The sequence below is a fragment of the Corvus hawaiiensis genome, chromosome 9, assembly GCF_020740725.1.
Source record: "Corvus hawaiiensis isolate bCorHaw1 chromosome 9, bCorHaw1.pri.cur, whole genome shotgun sequence".
In the NCBI taxonomy this organism is placed as follows: Eukaryota; Metazoa; Chordata; class Aves; order Passeriformes; family Corvidae; genus Corvus; species Corvus hawaiiensis.
Genome location: NC_063221.1, coordinates 16,845,418 through 16,852,897, shown reverse-complemented (window position 1 = coordinate 16,852,897; position 7,480 = coordinate 16,845,418).

Here is a 7,480-nt window from a genome sequence, read left to right as displayed (position 1 = left end):
AGTAAATACAGTCTTCTCTATAATGCTAATCTAAGATAAAGTATACATAAAAAAGAGTAGCTTATGCCTGGAGTTTTGGGGCAGGGATGTGGCAGCTTTTAGAGATTTGCAATTTTTTGATTTTTATTTGTAAAATCACCCATAGGGGTTTGTTTCCTTTTTTGCCAAACAACAAGAATAAAAGAACTAGAGTTTTAAAAGCTAGAGTTCAAAAACATAATGTTTTTGAACAAATGCCTGTAGCTTCTTCTGGGTTTAGAGTAGTAAATCCTTGTGTGCATGCATATTTGCAGATAAGTGGGCGCAGTTTTATTTGTATGGAAAACTAAGTGTTAGATTAAAATAACTGTTCTCACATCACTGACAACTTCAAAAATAATATAAATGCCACAAGTATAAAAGATATGACAAGAAAGGTGTTTCAAACAAAGTCAGTTTTCCAGCTTATTAATTCTGGAAGCTGATTCTCCTCTATATCACTTATTTTTAAACCACTGATGCCAAAATATGGAAAGCATGAATACTAGCAGTGTAGCAAAAAGAAAGAAAAAACAACCCCTAAATTTTAAAAAATGAGGATCAGTGGGTAAAATGCAAAAATAATCCAGTTTTAAAATGCAAATATAATATTATACTGTTCAAGAAATAGTGTACAATATCACGCTTTCCTAAAATGATTCTTTAACTTGAAGAATTTAGTCTTGATAAAACAGAAGGCCAATAAGAAACAGGTGAATTTTTACTCACAGAAGATATACAGGAGAAGAAATACAGCATTATCTAAGACCATAATAGTCATAGCAGCAGAACAATGAAGTTACAATTGCCTAGAAACAGCATAGGAGAGTGGGAAATCTAGCCTTGTGCACTGATTTAAATAAAAGCCTGCATGTATGTTGTTAGATCATATTGGAAGTGACATTGTGTTAAGAGGATTCAGCCATTGAAGTTGTACTGATGTAAGCTCGAGCAGGATTTGGCCCTGCCTATCACATTCATTATACATAAGCTGCTCACTCTCTTATTTTGCTCCAGTCCGACCTAATGGCTATCCCTGCTGGCTGGGATGCTGACTTCATCCTTGACCCTGGCTTTCTTCCACGTCCTGATTCACTTGTGGCTGCATATTACTGCTCTCATTGCTCTAGCAATCTGGTTTTTAACCATAATTTCATCCTCACTGAAGTCTCCCAGTAAGAAATCTGATCATTTCAAGCTATCATTGAAGCTGTTTGCTTTCCTAATTTGAAATACTTGTATTTTGACCTTAATGCTTCTCAGTATAAGAACCCTGCAGGAACATTAAAATTAATCCTCTGAAGGCCAATTTTAATGTAAAATTATAACAGTTTTCATTTTTAGCTATCCCTACCAGCTCTTCATTGATTGCAGGATCTGTTAAAAAAATGTCTCTCCTTGTTTTCCTCCATGGATTTTTTCCAGACTACCTTTTCATCTAAGGGCTGGACTTTTCATTCCACCTCTCCTTAGGAAGTAACTTTCATCAGAGCTGTGTGGATACCAAATGCTATCAAGTAAAGCTGTTACACACAGCTTTGTTTGCATTGGATATATGTGAATACAGATAGAGTCAGCAGAGAATAACATCCCATTGGTCAGTGCTGTGCAAGAGTGCACTGGGATAAACAGACCATCTACAACACAGAATATCCCTAACTGTGTCCAAAGGGTGTATTTTGGATAAAAAACAAGAGGAAATTGAGTTTTGTGAGTTGAGAAGGAATGGTTAGGACACAAAGCCTGTGGCTATAAGAATATTGAATATAATAGCGATCAGAAAGGCTGAGAGGCTATGCCTTTCTTCTGGCATGAAAGGCAGTGTTCATAGTGGAGGGAGGCATTACAGTTGCCTTATTTCCTTTCCCTTACTCAAATCTCGGAAGGAAGACACCTGCTAAGTTGTATGTTTTCACAACAGCTTCACAGTCCTTGCAACTAGAACAAACATGAAGACTTCAGCTTTCCCCGGCCACTCCAAAGGAGCGCTGTAGTGTTCCTGTGAGTTCCCACTCCCCAAGCCCCCATTTAATGCCACTGTCTCCATTCTGTTCTGTCCTTCGTTAGAGTGTTACCAGCATTGTTTACAAAACTGCCTCTGCTATCTGAAAAAAATCCTTTTCTCAATCCTTCCATCCAATCCTATTGCTTTCTCATTTGTTTTCAAAATTCATATGATAATACCTGTTTCTGAGTGACTCCTTTTACTTTGATACAAATTTCAGTTAACAGAGGGTCAAAAGAGAGAAGATGAGAGATTTCTGTGACAGAGAGCAATATCTGAGAATGTCATGGACTTGCATAAAGATCAGTTTGCTACCATATTTGTACCAAAGCCATGTTTGTTGAATACAGGCACTAGTCACTAAGTAGCTGACAACTCCTATGGATAAAGTATGAACAGCAACTGTTGCATTCCTCATGCCCTTTTCAGGGAATGCTAGTAGAAAATCTGTTTTCAGTTAGGCAAAATATCTGGAGTACACCCTGTGTTACTTAAATTAAATTAATTAAATTAATTTTCCGTTTTCTTCTTAACATTAGATATTTTTGAAATGCCTATTGGACAACAATATTTCCTTCACAGGTGTTTTTGGGCTCGCTGCTTTCTTGAATAGTGACATAACCTTTGATTGATTTAACTCATAACTTTCATATTTTGTAGCTGTAATAGGAAGCACTTTCATAGTGAGCACGCATACTTCTGTGGCTGTACCATATGGTACCACTGCATACCACAGAGTGAAGAACAGAACTAAAATCAGAATGTAGTCACCAAAAGCCTCCCTGGAAAGTTCATGTGCAGCAAAACCCACTACTTGGAGCATGCTCACACCAAATTACAGCACTAAAATACTTCCTCACTGAGGATATGAAAGGGATCCACAAACTTAAGAAATGGTGTTGTATAGGAGGAACTTTGAGACAACTAATGTCCTATATGACTCCCCACAAAAAACATACTACAGCAGAAAGCAGGCAACCAGATATAGGCAAGGCAGTGTCACATAATAAAATTTTCTAGGTGAGTTTCTATGCTTAAAGGAACATTTGAAGATTATGGCACTTGAGGGCTCCAAAATGTTCATTTTTATGTGAGTGTCCTGTCTATTCCAGATGCAGCCATATGTGCTATTTGGTCCATTTCCTCCCCTGTCTGGAGAGGGCTTGTCTGAGACACCTGAACATGTAACTTGAGAACAAGGAGAGCGTGGCTCCCACTTATTTGCCAGAGATCACAGTAGACTAGAAACATGGCATGCTTTTCCATGACAGAAGGAGGAGAAGCAGAACTGCCTTTCTACATCATCACATCCCTGCCCTCCCTGTGCCAGAGCCTGAGAAAAGCCTTCTGCTGTATCCTGACACAGAGCTGGGCCTGTCACATGGGACTGAAGCCACAGTAAACTTAAACATGCTCCTCTGCCAGCCCACAGAAGTTACCACCTTCTTCTGTCATTAAAAGAGCCACCTCACTGTAGTTTTTCATAGAATAAAAATGAAACTAGTTTTCATTTCATCACCTGTAGCTAGGAGTAACAAAAAAAAAAAGAAAAACAAAACCCCCCAGATAATTGTCTTTAAAAATAAATCAATCAGTCAAGTCACAGCAAACTACTCACAAGAGAATTCATCCTTGGAATTTAATACAGAACAAGCTCTGCAGTGCACCAGTACACACTTAAATAAAGCCTTTCCAAGGCATGATATCCTCTCAGTGAAAGGAAAAAAATTCCAAAGCAAAAAACCAAAAAAAAGTTCTATATTCAAATTCAGTACTGTTATTCCTACAGTAGCTGGTAGTAGTAGTAGCTGTTATTCACTGCAGTAGCATTGAAGGCAGCTGACTTGGAGGTATGACTACTTTCAGTATTAGAGATTTCAAGAAACTAATTGCTTTTCTCAGATTTTAGTGTTGTTGCCCCAAGGAAAAATTGAAGTGGCAACAGAAGGAAGTTACAAATACATCACAGCCCAGAGCAAGGAATTCTGATTTACTGTTGGGCTAGGATAGCCTAAAAATTAGGTTGCTTAGTTGCCCAGACTAGGATATATGGTGTCCAATTTAAATTTCTATATTTGCTTCCTTTGCCCAAAGAAGCTGGGAGTCTGAGCCAGGAGCACTTACAGTTATGTGCAAAGAGAGCTACCAGGCTCGAAATGCATGGGTCAGAACTTACCTGGTCTGGAAGGCTTCCATGGAGAGTCTCTGCTCTACATCTTTGCAGTAGAGGAGAGAAGTAAAGGATAATCAATATGAGTGTAGCATTTCTTCCTCAGTAAAATCTACATATAATAATCTAGGCATAATATAATCTTGAGGTGCTGGGAGGGACCTCCAGTGTGGGCAGGACCTCGCCAGGTGGGACCTGAGCTCGGCAGGGTGGAGGCAGCCCCCACACTCCTCTCTCACCTTCCTGGGTACAGAGACAGCCCAGGACATCAGCCCACAACCAAGCGGGGCTGGAGGGAGCAAGAGACCAGCACTGTTACAACACCACCAAAACCCAAGTCAGTGACCCCAGGCTGGGCGGAAATAGAGAGGTGGGCAGGGTGGGGGGAGGCCCCAGATGGGGATGATCAGGGCCATCATTATTGTATTGACTTTTTAAAAATTAAACTCCAGAAATGAAAATTGCAGTGTCACAGTATTCCTTCATCTTCAAAAATTAATGTAATGAATACTTTAGGTTTAGTGTTTTCAGGCCTTAGTCAATGTGATAAAAATAAAATAAAATATGTGGTTATACAAGCTAGCATGAAAAGTGGGTGCTTTTTTAAGGAATTTTCTCATTTAAAACACCTGGTCATGTTAAATGGCAGGAATTAATTAAATTATTAAATTTTGCTCTGACCATAATTAGGTCCACAACGACTATGCAGAGTTTAAAATTTTCAGACCATCCTTTGCCTTCTTGTGTTATCCAAACCAGACTCCTCCAAGTAGCTACCTGACCATTTACACACACACACAAACGTGCTTATCTACCTGGTACATGCTGCTAACAGCAGCACGCAACCCAGTTCCAGTGCCTTCAAGGTTACACATGTGTTTAAAGTTATATTTCACATGCAAAAAACTGGTTCATGAACAGTCATGTGTACAGTTACAAGCTCATTTCTTAGTCTTGATAAGTTTGAGATGTTGAGAGATTTCCACAAGATGTGCTCCATGGTCTTGCTTCCAGAGAAGCATTAATTCAGTAAATTCAGTCCATACCCAATCAGCAATGTCAAAATTCAAGCCAGCAACTTTTCCTGCAAAGCATCTTCAGGTCTCTGCACCAGCCCTGCAGCCTGGATGTTCTCCTCTGCTCTTCATTTACAGCAGTTTTGCTGTGGTGGATTTCAGAGGCTCTGTGGGTAAGATTAAAACTCTGCTTGGGTTAAAGCATACAGTAGTAAAACCCTGTGGGCTGCTCTGTAATGTCCAGCAGGTATTTCACATCTGGACTCTCACTAGGATTGTTACCTGAAGGGAACAGTAATTGCTGGTTACCTAAATGATGGTTTACAGGCCAGGTGGTTTCAGGCTGGATTGTGCTGCTACAGAGTTAACTGTCAGTCTGCAGACCAGCACCTCTGCCCACAGGAGGCATTTTCCCTACCTGCTTCTCCTTGGCATTCCTTATAATCTTCCTTAGGCATCTTCTTTTATTCAAAATTATTTCTGTGTGTGTGATTAAAAAAGGTATTAAATTTCTCTGCCTTTCATAGGCATTTCTTGGAACTTAGTGATGGGGATAGGTTTGTCCATTTTCCAGAAAGTGCCTCTGCCAAGGAGAAATGCATAAAGAAAAGAGTATTTCATCTGGATAACCCAATGTTTCCATTACAATCACATAACGTCTAATTATGTACTCCATAAATCTTCATATTTTGTTATGAAGCTCATAATAACAAAGTCTGATAAATAGATTCTCTCCCCTGGCCACTACCAATTGAGTAGAAAAAATACTTATTTATGAAGCTTTATTAATAAAATCTGAATAATTCAAAAAGCTTCTTCAGTGAAGAAACAGCATATTCCTATTTGCATATAAATGAAATGATGCTTTAGTGTCAGAGTGAAGAATTAAATAATATGAATTTTTACAGTGCAATCCTGACAGCCTCATAAATATTATGGTCATAAGTTGCAGTTTCCTAAAAATCTCATTTTATCTTTTATTACAAAAATATGACCAAAGGACCAAGTCCTACTCATTTTACATGTGTGAGTATTCCCAATGACAACACAATTATTCAGTAAGTGAGGTTACCAGATTCAGCCTTATGTCAGCTACTGGAGCCAAACCACAGTGTTATCTACGTATCTATTAGGAGACTAGAATCTCTTATTTAATTTAACCATGAAGTAAATCTTGTGTGTTGGTAAAATATATGGAACAACAAAGAAAACTGTAGCTCTACATTCCAAGAGACAATATACAACATGAGGAAAGGAAAAGCACACAGCTAATACACGTAAGCTGCCAGCTTTGCCCTTAGTAAGACTGGTACCAGTTTGGTCAAACCAAATATTGCTGTGAGGTGTAAGCAATCACAAAAGCTGCTGCAATTAAAAGAACACTTAAATGACTTCAAATGGACTGTTGCTGCTGAGGAAAGCTTTGGTTTTATCTATTTTCTTTGAAAGATGGAAAAAGTCTCTGAAGCACAACCCCAGACCAGCTATAGAGAGAGCTGAACTGGATGAAGCACATTCTCCTAGAGGTCAAATAAAAGTGAGTGCCATGACACTACTTAAGAAACTTCTCTGAGAAATGTTGTGCAGTCTCAGCATCTGAGACAAGAAGGGGTGCCTCCATAGTCTGCCAGTGATATTTTTCCAGCCACAGTGCTGTGCAAGTGGGACAGAAAAGTCAAATACAGATGAGGCATACATGGAAAGGAAAGCTTAACTTGGGGTGGTAGGAGGAAATGAATTATTTATAGATGTCTTGGAGAGTTTAAAAAGTATAGAAATTTATTTATAAAGTCTAAAGGAGACTATGGGAGTATATAGTCTGATCTGTAAATTACAGGCAAGTGTACTTAACCCTGAACCAAGCCTGCTGTACTCAAAACACAGCCTGTATTTGGCTAGCCTGTGTTTTCCAGGGAGGCATCGGGTCTCAGTCTGAAGACACCCAAAGCCAAGTAATCAATGACAGCCCTTAACTGTTCCAAGGCATACTTATTGTGAGTACTGAGCTAGGTACTGAAAACCATTTAATTTTGCTTGATTCCATCTACTAGATGTTATTCCTTCGTATGTCACTCTGGTGACCCTTATATTCAATATTTTTTCTGTGCATATATGTATACAGTTAACTCACCTTTCAATCTTTTTATTCAGTGGGTAAGTTAAGGTTTTTAGTTCTTCTATTCATTTCTCAAAGCATTTTCTCTGATTCCTGATCACTCTGTAGCTCTTCTCTATACTCACCTCATTTTTTCAGTATTCACCTTGCAATGT